We start from the raw sequence: 14,763 nt of genomic DNA on the forward strand, positions 1-14,763 counted from the left end.
TCGTCATCGCCCACGCTTCTGCATCATACATCAGGACGGGAATAATGAGCGACTTGTAGAGTTTGGTTTTGGTTCGTCGAGAGAGGACTTTACTTTTCAATTACCTACTCAGTCCAAATTAACATCTAGGATCGCATTAATATTTCAAGGACCTTTTTTGTGGAATGGAAACTCAGTCTCTTCGAAAAATAGAAAGCTTCGTTTTGTCCTTGTATTATATAATTATTATATTCATGTTTTCTGACGATCGGCCTGTAATTTCAGATCCCCTTTTATTTCATACAAAGGCTAAATATTTATGGTATTGTTGTTTTTAGACTGAAAAAACTTCTTGAATGATGTATTATTGTCAAGTGAACTCGATAGACTGGCACTTAAATGCGATTGCAGAGATGCTCGGGGCCTCCATCGTTGCTCTACTTGTTTGCTTGATTTTAACGACGATAGAGAGACAACTACTATTGGAACATCTTCACGAATATCGCTTGGGGTAGGTTAGGACTTTGCATAATGTATTGAAAGTTATAATGTATTGCTAGTGATAGTTAGGAGCGGCCATAACATTCTAAAAGGTTGTAATAATTTTAAGATTGCATTTTTTTTTTTTTTTGCAAAAAAGAACATTCGAATCCTCTTTCATCGTTTTCGTAAAAAATTTTTTTTTTTTCAAAAAAGAACATTCGAATCCTCTTTCATCGTTTTCGTAAAAAATGACAAATTCTCGGGTTTCTAAAGTTTCCTCGAAGCAACTGATCCAACAATGATTTTAGAAATACATTATATACTTATTTAAATATCCTCGTATTTAAGTGGTCAATTGAAAACAAAAACAAACCAGAAAATCTGTTAACGAAAGCAAATTGAGAAATCTGAAAATTAAAATCATTTAAGACTTTTAAACAAATATGTATGTATTAAATATACATGTATCTTGATATATATTTTGACACTACCGGGAGCACACACACAAGCCTAGTGAAGAAAACAAATGCACAGTAATCATCATATTTCACAGAAATATGAGCGTCTGAATTCTCGATTTACATATTTTTACATAAATTTTCTAACGTACACACATACATACAAACAAAATTTAATAATAAAAATATACACAAATATTATTTACCCTACAAGACATCTGCATTTCTAGCTAGAAAAACACATTCACTTCGCCCGATATACGAGAACTAGGAAGCATCTTCTACTACTTCTGTCATATTTGCCAGTTGCTGCCTTCTCCTTGACATCCGCATAATTGTCAGTACAATTAAACTAATTACGCTAACGATTTGCTATTTGGCTTTGCTGCGTACAATTTAGTTAGCGTTGGGCGTATGAGATAGGTGTGGAGCGGGTTTGTTAGTGGCGTGGTGTCGCTGTTAGCAACAGCTTTACATATTATTTGCTATTGCAGTTGATGATTGACGGTTGTGTTGTTGTTTTGTGTTTTGCTTGTCGCTCCAATGTTTTGATAAATGTGAAATAGTTGCAATGATTGCTTCACTGAGCGCAGTGTCTTGTATGCGTCAATAGCAAGTATGTTGTAAGGAATGCTATTTCAATATCGAATTGGTTGACGGGGTACCACAGAGCAGAATTTATCGTCAAATAATAATTTCAATGAAATTGGAATATATACCGATTACATATTTTCCATAATTAAGTCAGACATATTTCTGCTGTCCATGTAATCTCCTCTACACAGTCCATAGTCTTTTATGGATAGCAATTCATAATGTAAGGCCGAGGTACTCGTCGAAACAACTAAGTGAAGCTTAATCTCAAAATATTTTATAAAAACCCGAGAAAAGAAACTCGATGTTACTTTGGAGTTATTTCCAAAGCTCATCAATAAGTGAACCAGCTCCAAGGATATGTTTAAACCAGCTTTTTTTATGCTTAACGTATTCGAAAGTGTTTTTTTGAAGTATTGGAAAATAATCTGGGATTTTTGTTTCAAAATCTTATTGAAACATGGCAGTTGAAAAGAACTTCCTGACCTTTCTTGGAGAACGCTTTATTCAGCGAGAGGGAAACATATGTCATGTTATTTTTGTTCAGTATTATTGGCATTTATAATCATGGAAAGGTTTACAAATTTTTCAACTTTATTTGGAAAATACAAGTTCTGTAAAGTATGTATTTCGCGCGAATCGTTCAACTTATGGTCAACATAATCGGCCTACTGAACGTACTATTCGCAACACCATCACCCATCTTGAGACCCAGCATTCATTATTGGATAATATTCGGCGGAATAGACTACATCCAGCACACATGGTGTGGTTTGTGGACCGGTGGAATCATCGGTACATATTTCTTCAAAAATGTGAAGACAATGTAGCCGTCAATGGCGTCTGTTATAGCGTCATGAAAGCCGGCTATTTGATGCCTGAAATTGAAGCTCGTGATCTTCAAACACATCGCATCAATCAATGGATTTATTGAGAGAACATTTCGCCCAGCAGTTAATTTCACGTTATGGGCCGGTCGATTGGCCATCAAGATCGTGTGATATCACACCGTTAGACTTTTTCCAGTGGGGATATGTAAAGTCCAAAGTCTATGCGGACAATATCGCTTCGATTCAGACCTTGGAGCAAAACATCTCGCGTGTCATTCGCCAGTTTCCTATCGAATAGTTGGAACGAGTCATCGAAAATTGGACTCAACGAACCAATTAAATTTTCATAAATCTCCAAACACAACCTAGTCCTTGATCAATTACACAACCTGGGTAATATATACAGGAGCTTTCAAGCAGATATAGTCTCGCTAATTCTTACAGTAAGAATTTTAGACCGATAAACTGTGACCCCTTTTGCTTAAGGCTGAGAGTTTAAATGATTTGCCAGTCCGCGGATTTTCCATCTCAGTAACCTAAAAGCAATTTCCATCCACTGTATTGTAATAATCATTGAGGGCGAAGCCTCTCTTGTTCTGACACAAATATATCGATCGAAAAATGTTTTGAAAGCTTTAATTTGTATGATTCCAGACGAATTTGATTACTAAAATGTGAATAAGAGGTCATTAATTAAGGTGCAACGAGCGAAACGAGCAAACTGTTGGTCTCAAAATACAACCCTGTTCAAAATTGTAAAATAATGAAATTTTTCAAATGGTGAAGTAAGGAAAGTATACCATTATTTCAAGCAAGTCACATGGGGTTGGGGCGTAGCATGTTAAGATATTTCCCTGATAAGTAATATTGAGTTTAAATTGTCACGGTTCATTAAGAGTACACTCTATCATTGAGTGAAATATGCAAAAAGAAAACCGCTGAGGCTAGCTTGATGATCGCTTTAAAATTATGACCCTATTAAAATGCCATGTTACTCACACTCTACAAACAGACCTATATGTGTCTACATTTGTCAAAGTAAATATTATTTTTAAAATTATTTCGAAACGAAAATAGTTTGACAACACTTAAGATAAAAAAAATTAAGTGAAAGAACAACTGCAGGAAATTGCGTATGAATAAGTTCTAGCGAAATTTTGATGAATTTCTTTTGCCTACACACATCCCAAGTAAAACAACAGCTGGTCTGAAGTGTTCGAGCATTCGGGAAAAGCATAGGCAAAACAAAAGCAAATGAACTAGCCGAGTGTTGATAATTCCCCAACGACAACAACGAAATCTCTGCGTGACGAATGGTCATGCGGCATGGCAAACGCAATGTGGCAACAACAACAACTACACACACACAATCGCAATCACGCATACGGACACTTAGACGCGGCAACTTTTTAGCCGCACGCGCTTAAGCTTTTTGTGTGCCATTGAAAAATAAGCAGGCGAAAAAGCAAAAACAAAAATAAAGAAACACACGCACACATACACAACTGAAATGAAAAGGAAAATGAAAATGTAAATTAAATGTAGCGATGCGCAACGCTTTGCGTTGTGTGCTGCTGCTGCTGACGCTGCTGTTGTTGACTTTGAGCGTTGACGTTGGCGCGCGGCAAAGCGAAATGCTCGTAGCACCAACGTTTTTGGCCGCGTGCATTTGTTGCCATTTATTACTGTCACTTTAAATCCAATCAACGTTTCGTCTATTTCCTTGTTGTCTTGGGCGCCGGTCTCGAGTGCTCCAAATACCCTATTTTACATAAGGAATGGCTTGTGTGATTTGTTTGCTTTTGCTTTTCTCATTATGTTCGGGTTTTTTTTTCTGATTTTTTTTTATTATTGTTATTGCTGTATGTATTATTCCGCTGCTTGTTACCGACGACAACGACTTGCAGTTTGCCTTAGTGTGTGTATGTGGTATGAATTCTAGAGGCGGTTCGACTCTTACTATATAGCTACAAGTATATATTTACATGTAAGCCACATATATGTATGTCGGTATATAAAGCTAGTACATGCAATGTATCTAGATTTTCATTTCATAAGCTTTACAAATTTGTTATACTCAGACTTATAGCTACTATGAGCAAATTTATTAAACGCTTATTGCATATTTTTGTGGGCTTTTTGTTGTTGTTATTTCATTTGTTTTTTGGTGTATTTCAGTATTTGTGCCACTTTGCCGGTAAAAGTAGAGCAACCTTGCAGATAATGAACTCGATTCATATATCTTACTTCACAATGCAACATGTATAAATTGAGTTTTTGTTTTTAATTTCTCATTATTAAATATTTTCTTTTCGGTTGCAAATTTACAACGCAACTAACTGTGTGTGTCGTCGCGCATTTGCTAATTTTTATCGAAAAATATTAATTACAATTAACGTATTGACGCAGCGCGTTGCATAATTACGATAATGCTGCTTGATATTGAACGTTTTGAAATATATAAATTTGATTGTAAGTTCCACCGCATCGCACCATTTGTATACCAACGTAAACTCTAAATTGGAAAATTATTGTAGGACTTAAAATATATTTTTTTACAATTGAGTAATGCATTGCAGCATTCTTTTGTCTATAGTAGTGATTATAATCAGTCTAATAGTAAACTGATTAATTTATAAAATCCTTTCTGAATCAAAATTTTTGCATTTCATTAACGTTTTAAACAAAATCTTAATAAATATTTTTTTCTATATAATTGTTGTTGTAGTAAAATATTAATAAATTTTTTTATGCTTATATATAATAGTTAAATGATTGACTAAGATATTATTTAGGGCGTTAAACATCATGAAATTACTATTTGCAAATTTTTAATGCGTTAAATGTCACGATTTATTAAATCTTTGATTACAAAAGCTTTTATTTAATGAGACATGCTTAATGCTTTTGCTTTTTATACTCTCGCAACCTGTTGCACAGAGTATAATAGTTTTGTTCACCTAACGGTTGTTTGTGTCACCAAGAAATATAAGAGTTAGATATGGGGTTATATATACATAAATGATCAGGATGACGAGTAGATTTGAAATCCGGATGTCTGTCCGTCCGTCTGTCCGTGCAAGCGATAACTTAAGTAAAAATTAAGATATCTTAATGAAACTTGGAACACATGTTCCTTGGCACCCTGAGGAGGTTGCTTTCGAAAATGGGCAAAATCGGTACACTGCCACGCCCACAAAATGGTGGAAACCGAAAACCTACACAGTGTCATAACTAAGCCATAAATAAAGTTATGAAAATGAAATTTGGAACATAGGATCCCATTAGGGAGGGGCACATTTGGATGTAATTTTTCAAATGGTTTTTTGTATATAACTCGCAAACCAATAAAGCTTTATAAGCCAAACTTTCTGCAGTCATTTCTTTTAGCCATTTCCTTATACAGTCCAAAAATTAAAGAAATCGGATAATAACCACGCCCACCTCCCATACAAAGGTTAGGTTGAAAATTTCTAAAAGTGGGTTAATTCCCTAAAGAAATACGTCAGAAACATTAAATTTTACTTAAGAAATGGCAGAAGGAAGCTGCACTGAGATTCGTTCACTTTATGATGTATTCATAAGGAACCAATGAAGCTAGCGGAAGAAAACTTTACACAAATACTGTATTTGAGCTGTGACATCACTTGTGTAAAAATTGTCAAAATCGGACCATGACTTTTCAAGGCCCCTGATATCGAACATGAAGAACTCAGTGCCTATAGTTAATTTATAGGTAAATCCCTCAGATATTTTAATGTGGAATGAATTACATTAAATGAATCTCTGTGATTTTTTTTCTTATAACAGTTTCTCTCTGTACCTGAAATGGTAAAAATCGGGTCATAACTTCCCCCAGATCCCATATACCTAATTATAGGTAATATTAAATTAAGTGAGCGTATAGTCTTCGATACATTGTATCTTGGTGGTGAATACGAGTGAAATCGGTTTAGGAATTACCTCAGTCCCCATATACTATTTATGATGATTTTCGTTATTCTATTGAACTTTATACCAAATATATGGGTCGACTTGTGTCATCTTTATAAAATTACATCATTAAATTGCGAGAGTATAAAATGTTCGGTTACACCCGAACTTAGCCCTTCCTTACTTGTTTGATAACCATTTGATAATCATATGTAAGTATTATGTGGAAAAGTTTATAATTGTGTGATTGAGAACTATATTTACAGAAATATTAATAAACGTTTTCTATAGTATCATTATTAATTAGAGATAAAGTCAGTAATTTTTACATATAATTGATATACAGAACCTCTGTTCTATAAATCATTTAATATACTTTTTTCACTGCAAAACAATTTCCGCATACTTTAATTTCTTCGGCGAAATTAAGACAAATTAAGACAAAAAGTTAATTTCATTTATTTAACAGATTATAATTAATTTTAACTTTATTTTATTGAATATTTTTTTAAGGTTAAAATTATACACTTAATTGACTTAGTACTTAATTGGTCAATTAATTAAATTAATTATTCTCAATTTACAATACAATGAAGCAATTCATTGATTACTCAATTAGTAAGAATTATTGAATAAACGCTTTTAATGTTTTAAATTTAAACCGGCCTGATGGGCGAAACTTCCAAAGGGTCTATCTCATCGAAGTTTACGCGGATTGATTTCAAATATTTTTGGAGAATATTTTAAGCATTTTGTACTATTTAATGAGACAAAAAATTCCAATTTTCAAATTTTTAAACCCATCTAACCTGTTGAGGTTCGCTTTTTAGTAAAAAAAGGTGCGTGGAGTCTCTACTCGCGGAGGAAGTTATACTTCTTAGTGATATTCCAAGAAATGCATATCATTTTGTATGAAAGAAAACTAGCGAGAGGTAAAAGATAAAAATATGGTGGAGTGACCAACACTTTCTTAAATTTACATTTTATAAATTTATTATGAACATTTTATAAAGCAAAGTACAAATCAATTATCATTTCTGGGATCTGACGGATTGATATCTATAATATTAACAATTGGATTATGATAACTAAAATACGATATAAAATGTCTTACATCTATTTTATCTATATTTCTCGCGAATACCGCATCAATAGTCGTACCTTATTTTGTCATGGAATGCCAGTAATAGTTCAGCTTCTGGCAATGAGAAATTTACATTGACATCCCGCAAGGAGTACCGATTTTTCGCTATACTCTACTGGTTCTCCGTTAATATTTGCAAAAGCTTGCGAACCTGCAGTTGACAACGGTAATAAAGCTTTACCGATGAACAATTTTATATCTCTCATCGATGAATTTGGTGATATATAAATGGCAATTAAATTCCATTTTTTACTATTACGATTATCGCTAGGGTTCATTTCGCTTTCTACCGCACACAAATCGCCAAATCATGTTGAAGTTGATATCGTCACATCGAGACAAAATTAGAAATGAAGTTCATAAACCTCACGCTGTAAGATAAAACGATATACCTCCTCATCGCGGGTGCTAATACTTTCGATTTGCAAAGAAAGTAAATGGAGACTGAGTACAGAAATGATCCTGTGAAGTATAGTCTTAACTTTTCAACGGCCAATGCAGAGTAATAGTTGAGAATTCGCAGAAATGAAACAGAAACGAAAGAAAAATAATGCGCAAGAATACAATCATACACATGCGTACACATGTGAATATGTCACCAACCAAAAATTTAAACATTGTTCTACAAAAACAAGAATTGCTCAAATAGCATAAGCATGGCAAGTGCTTTAAGTTCTCTGCTTTACTCTCATTCACTCTCTCTCACGTAAATTGTTCAACGCAATTCCCTCTCCACTGAAGCGTTAAACAATTATCGCAACCTTTTCCGAAGTCGTATAAGAAGTATAACTTAAAAACAAAAATTATGAGCGAGTAATAACAGACTTGTCTCCGTTCCATGCAAGAGAGTGACTGCTATAGTGATAATATTTCATTATGCCAGTCTATTGCATTTATACCAGTTGTGTGTTCATTTCGCCACGCGCCAAAGCCTGGTGCATTAAGGAGTCTTAGTAAAAATTAACCATACAAAATATGAAGAACGATTATAAGTACATACATTTTTATCGCCATAAAGAATAGAAAAAAATAGATTATATTTTTGCTAATCAGCTAGCAGTCAGAATTTCATCGAATTTCCAGAAAAATAATGTTTGTGCTTGGTAAAATCACAGACTATACAATTTTTATTATTCAATCTTCAATCATGCTTGGTTTAGTTTATCAACAAAAATGCAGTCGCAGTAAAGTGAACTTAGCTGCGGTTATATAATTTTTTTTTTTGCTTTCATTCACTACAGTGGAGTTTTTTGTTATTTTTTATTTACAAAATTTTATAATAATTAAACTATTTTTCTCGGCAAGTAGAGTACTGTAAGTACTATACTGTAAGTAAATTATGGCTCATACAATTATTAAACAACAAAAATTTATTTCGCCTTGTCTATAAACATGTCCTACCTTCAAATGAAATAAATATATACACCTACATACATACATACACACATAATTATGTCATTACACGTATACTGCCAGTTTACACTGCTCCACAGCTGTATCTGCGTTTCATGTGGGTTCGCTGATTTAAAAATAAATGAAAGCTTGGAAAATTAACTATATCAGCTGTGGCAAGTGTTCTTGATTTATTCGATTTACAATGTTGAAGGTCTGTAAGATTTTATATATGCGCACATGTACATAGATTCATACATGCTTACAGTTGCATAAATGTATATACCCACATGTATGTAAATAAATGCACTATATAGTATATTTAACAGCAGAAAAATCTCTCTCAACAACATTTAGCATGGAAGCCAATGTGTGTGTGTGTGTGTGTAAATAATATTTATTTGCTTGCATGCGATTTGCATATTAATTAGTCACAAACACAAACACACACATACACCCACATATCCACACTTATACGCTTGAACAAAGCACAAGCTTGTGGGATTTCATTAGCGCTGTTTGGTTGTTATCGTAGTAAAGCATGGAGCAACATGCTGTGCTCCATTCTGCGCTGACATTATTAATAAACGTTATAATAGGCGAATAGTTAACGTTATCGTTTATTTATTTGCAATTAAAATTATGCGCATATTTACATACAGACATACATACATACGTATATACTTAATTAAAGGCATGTGAATGACTATATTTGTTTTGCTTCTGCAAAAAAAAAAACAAAAATATAGAAATTTGCAAAGCAAACTGCAACTCAAAGAGGAAATCTAGTTAATGCATGCTGCTGTCACTGTCAACAAACGCTGACAACTGACTGCTATGCACTTAGATATATGACGAGGTAAAACCAATCGACGTTACGTAGTTTAAGCTCAGCTTGTTGTTGAGGTCAGTTAAAATACCGTTAAATCCTTTACTGTTTAGTATGTAATTTATTATTTAATAAAATTGCATACCAATGTTGTGAAAAGGTCGGCTGTCATTGTGTTGTACTAAATCTCATGAGAGATTAACAATGTGCTTGAATATGGTGGGTAGGGATTTTACATCTCTTCTCTGACATGATCTGCAATTAAGGAAAAAGTTTTGAAGCGGAAGTATCAACCCTATAACGATAAAATAAAACTAACTAAGCGTATATAGCTAACTACAGTAGTGCTATTTGGTCCATATTAAGGCGTCGGTTCTGAGAACTTGAGGAGAATCACCAGAACAATTGCTTTTCATTGGGACTATGTGATTGATCTTGTGACCTGGAAACTGGGACCGTTGGGGAGATAAATGCAATGTTTTCTTTCCCCAGCCGAGAAGAATGGACCAATCATACAATTGCCAATAGTACCACTGGAAATCTATATATTCATCGACGGATCGAAAGGTGAAACAGGTACAGGAGCAAGCTTTTTCTGTAAAAACCCACATACAGAAAGCTGTTTGAAACTAAATTACTACAATTCGGTCTTTCTTATGGAGAGCAACCAACATATCCATCAACTTTTTTGTGGATAGCCAAGCAGCGAAGTCGAAGTCTTACTGTGTTAGATCATGCAAAGAGGCAATTATTAGACTAGCAGGAGAAAACTCAGTTAATAGCAATTGTGTACCTGGTTATATAGGTATAGAAGGAAATGAAAATGCGGATGAGTCGCCTCGCTTAGGGGCAGCTGTGAACGCAGTTTCTTTAAACTGTCCTAGACCCCAAGCGCCGTCTAAAGCAATGAATCAGGTCTTGGAGCATTTGCAACATGGGTCCTATCACAAAATTACTATGGGGTAATGTTGACAGTGGAGACATCAAAGAACTTCTTATTTTGAGCAAAAGCGAATTAATCTGTATCACCTCTAAATGGCCAGCTGCAGAGACTTGGTATAGTAGAATCGGCAGAATGCAGGGCGTGCGCGGAGGATGACAAGACGCTAAAACATTCTCTTTGCGAATGCCCAGTCTTCAGTCGGTTAAGAAGGTACACTTTCCACGGCTCCCAATACTCTTATCTAAGACAAATTGAGCAGCTGAGACGGAAAAAACTTAACAGTTTCGTCAAATCAACTGAGTTGTTGAGGTGACTCTTTTTTTCATGCACCTTTGGGGAGCATAATGAGCCTAAAGATGGCTTAAAATCTATTCATTGTGTGTATAGTTCTGGGTATAATGGTTTTGAGCTCAGATGAGTGGACTATGACAGAGATAAAACCTCTTTATTCTGAAAGGTCCTGAAGGCTTTCGCTATAGTAGCTGCTTGCCAGTTAAGATAGCATTATTACTTCTTTAGTCGCCCCGAATTTCTGTCGGAAGTAAGTTCAAAGTTCATTGTTGATCCCTAGTTTTCGTAACTTCCACTTCAGCTATTGTCTTTCTTCTCTTTATAATACTAAAATCGCTAAAATTAGCTTAAACCTTCTCTCCTTGATACACCACTCCTCCATAAGCCTACTCAGCTTGGCATCTCAAATTGGAGCGCATCGTATGATAATTAATTAGCGAAGGTTAAATCCAACAATTTATTTATGTTCACAGTCAATAATCGGCTTTTCACTTAGTCGTCAACCTCCTAACGATTCGATAATTATCCATTATAATTAATCATCTCTTGGACACAGCCATATTGATGAATGCCGTATTGTAATTCAAAAGCACATGCATACATGCGTACTAGTATAAATATGTATTTATATGTATTAGTCAACAAATGCATGAGCATTATGCTGCCAATCATAATTAATAAATTCACATAAACATACACATAAGCTAGTTACTACAAAGCATAGCAGCTAGATTTGAAGACAATAAGCGCCAAATAAATGGCCCATTAGCTCATACATATTTAAGTAAGCAAGCAAGGAATATTAAGTGTGAGAGAAAAAACTGCATTGCGATCGAAAAAATCACATAAAATTTGTCGCATGTAACAGAAATTAGCTGAACTTTTTTCTCCCTTGTAGTGGGCGTGCTATTTCATTTTTCAAATATTTATTTTCGTTTGATTAATTTGCAAACGCTTAAGTGACGACAACATGGCATACATTTTATTAATATTATGTTTTTTTTTTGTTGTTTTTGCAATGAAATCTTGTAAGTTTGCGCTTTGGTCATACATATGTATGTACTTATGTAGACCTTCAAAGGCGCGCTGGGCGTTTGTGATAAATAACGGCTAATATTGCATGTGACAGGTTGGCATATTTGGAAATGAAAGAGAAAATGCATAACGGTTGTATTAGTTGTGTGCGTGTGTGTGTATTTTTACAGCTATGTTTCTTATATTATGCAATATTTACGTCTAAATGGGTGAATCGAACATGCTAATGTGAATATTTTTTTACAAAACTTAATACATACTTACAATACTCATATATAGTACATATCTTTGTACATATTTGCATCAGCCAGTTATAGGAATCTCAATTCCGCCTCCATGGACTATGGAGAAAGAAACAATTATTCCTCATAATAATGAGAAGACGATTTTCTGACACCCCTCTTCCTTTTCAACATTTAAGTTTCGCATGCTATTTTTCAAATGAAATGTGGGAGCTCTATACCATCGAGTTTTATTTTCATCCCTCTGCAATACTTTTATTCGTCCAGACGCTGAACCCAATTTTCTACGGGATTCAAGCATAAATCGGCAGGCCAATTGACTGGTCCATTTCGTGGGATAACACTTTCACCAAACTTGATTTTCAATAAATCGATTGTGAAATTCGCTGTGTGGCTTGTGGCGTCTTCCTGTCGGAACCACATAATGTCCATGTCCATATCATCCAATTCGTGCCAAAAATATTCGGTTATCACTGAGCGGTTTCCCATTCACAGTGACTTGCCGGTCTTGATCATCACGGAATACCGCGGTCCATAAAGCGCATCAAACCGAAATTTTTTCGGAATGTAATGGTTAGTCATGGAGTACGTGTGGATTGCTACCTGGCCAATCTCGCGTATTTTGCTTATAGACGAAGCCATTCAGCAAGAAATGAGAAGATGATTTTACGATGAAAATCCGGATCATTTTCAAATTGTTGCTCAGTCCAATTCACGAACATTCGACGATTATGGTGGTCAAGCGGCTTCAGTTCTTGCGCCAATTTGATCTTGTTAGGATGTAGGTCAAGATCTATTCGCAAAATTCGCCACAACGACGTCCCAGAAATACCCAACGCTTGAGAACGACGTGTGAGAGACTGATTTGGGTCTTCCTCAATTGATGCTCTAGCAATATTCTCGGCACTACGGATACTTATTTGTCTCACTGGCACGGGAACATTTTGTACTGTGCCTGTGAATTCAAATGTTTCCACTAGACGCTCAATTGTTGATCTGACAGAACGATTATGAACCATAAATTGGAATTTCCGAGTTTCGATGGTAAATTATAATAACTTCGATTCATGAAATGGCAAACCTTACTCAAAAGAGCGGGAAGGAACAATACGGCGTTGCTTGCTGTCCACATCGATCTACTTTTGTAGCGTCCTATTGAAAAATCCTTTATAAAGAAATTTTTTTGATACTTGAGAGTCAAAATCGAATTAGTCGAATCGTTCTAACACGAACTAAAATCGTGCTCTATCGAATTCCTACACCTTCAATAATCCCCACATCCCCGAAATAAGCGATTTTCAATGCCAAGGTCTTCAAGAGCCCATTTTAAAGCCACTTCTTTTAACTCTGTATACACCCACTTTATTTTAAAGGTATTAAGCAAGTAGCACAAATATCTGCTTGACTAAAGTAGTATATTAATGTAGGGTTTAAAGCATCACTTCCGCTTCGATGATTTTTTTTTTATGAATGGTCATATCGAATACATATTATTAATATTCGCTTTTATATAAACTGGTTATCTACTTAAAACAATTAATTTAATACTGATTAAGTATACCGCACACAGAATAGAAGTAAAGTGGTTTTAATAGTGCGACTCAATAAAGGTGCATACATAATTGCCATTGTTCGACATTAATTTACTATCAATTTAATATGGCTCACTAGAAAAAACTACAACAAAAAAAAAAAATACTTTCACGAGCAGCAAATATGCCAACGCTTTAAATTTAAATAAATTTGGTTGCTTGGCGCTTAAGTGCTTGCAGAAACAAGTTGCTGTAGATAAATATTTAATGCTAGGGTGGTGCATAAGTTTAGAGAGATAATTTTTTATTAAGTTCGATATTTTAAAAAACGTTATTTTTTAAGTTTGTATACCAGATCGATAACGTCGAAGTTATCACATCAAATTTAAGACCTTGTAAAAAATTTTTCAGACTGAGGTCAAAATTCAGATTCATATATAGCTACTGAAAATAATAAAATTTGTATTTATTATATTACTGGATATCGGATTTAGACAAAACATACAATTTGATGAACAACTGAAGCTCCACTATTCTCCATATTTTCATATGATTTGTTAAAAAAATGTCTTCTCTTTGTACATAATTCAATGGCAAGAGACTGTAAATTTGTTAGATAATATAATCTCTGGCACCTATACACCTTAAACGTACGTATTCAAATTATCGAATTAAGCAATTTGTTTTTCTCAAGAATTGTAAACAAAATGAGAAAAAATTTAAATATTTTCACTTCGTACATAATTTAATGGCCAGAGACTGTAAATTTGTGAGATTATATATTCTCTGACACCTATACTACATACCTTAAACGTTAGGCACAGAAAAAAAATAAAAAATTAGGACTACCCTAATGTATATACTGCATGCATTTTTAATAATAATTTTTATGTTTTTTTGCTTTTATTTTTGCTACCGCCATAGTACACGTTCCGTCGAATAACTAGTTATGCACAAAAATACTAAAAAATATGACTTTTTAATCCACTTAAGAAGCATAAGAAATGTCCGCAACTAATTTGAATGTCATTTCGCCTGCAGCGTGTTTCAAATTGAGCAAACAAAAAAAGAGGCAGCT

General features: G+C 34.3%; 1 protein-coding gene and 1 pseudogene across 4 annotated transcripts in view; one reads left to right on the plus strand and one right to left on the minus strand.

The window, feature by feature from the left end:
* Positions 1-14,763, plus strand: part of LOC105216624 (poly(U)-binding-splicing factor PUF60) — a 337,933-nt gene that overhangs the window by 18,472 nt on the left and 304,698 nt on the right. The gene's annotated exons all lie outside the window — the stretch shown is intronic.
* LOC128920031 (small nucleolar RNA U3) lies at positions 7,710-7,900 on the minus strand (annotated as a pseudogene).

The sequence above is a fragment of the Zeugodacus cucurbitae genome, chromosome 2 (assembly GCF_028554725.1).
Source record: "Zeugodacus cucurbitae isolate PBARC_wt_2022May chromosome 2, idZeuCucr1.2, whole genome shotgun sequence".
NCBI classification, from domain to species: Eukaryota; Metazoa; Arthropoda; class Insecta; order Diptera; family Tephritidae; genus Zeugodacus; species Zeugodacus cucurbitae.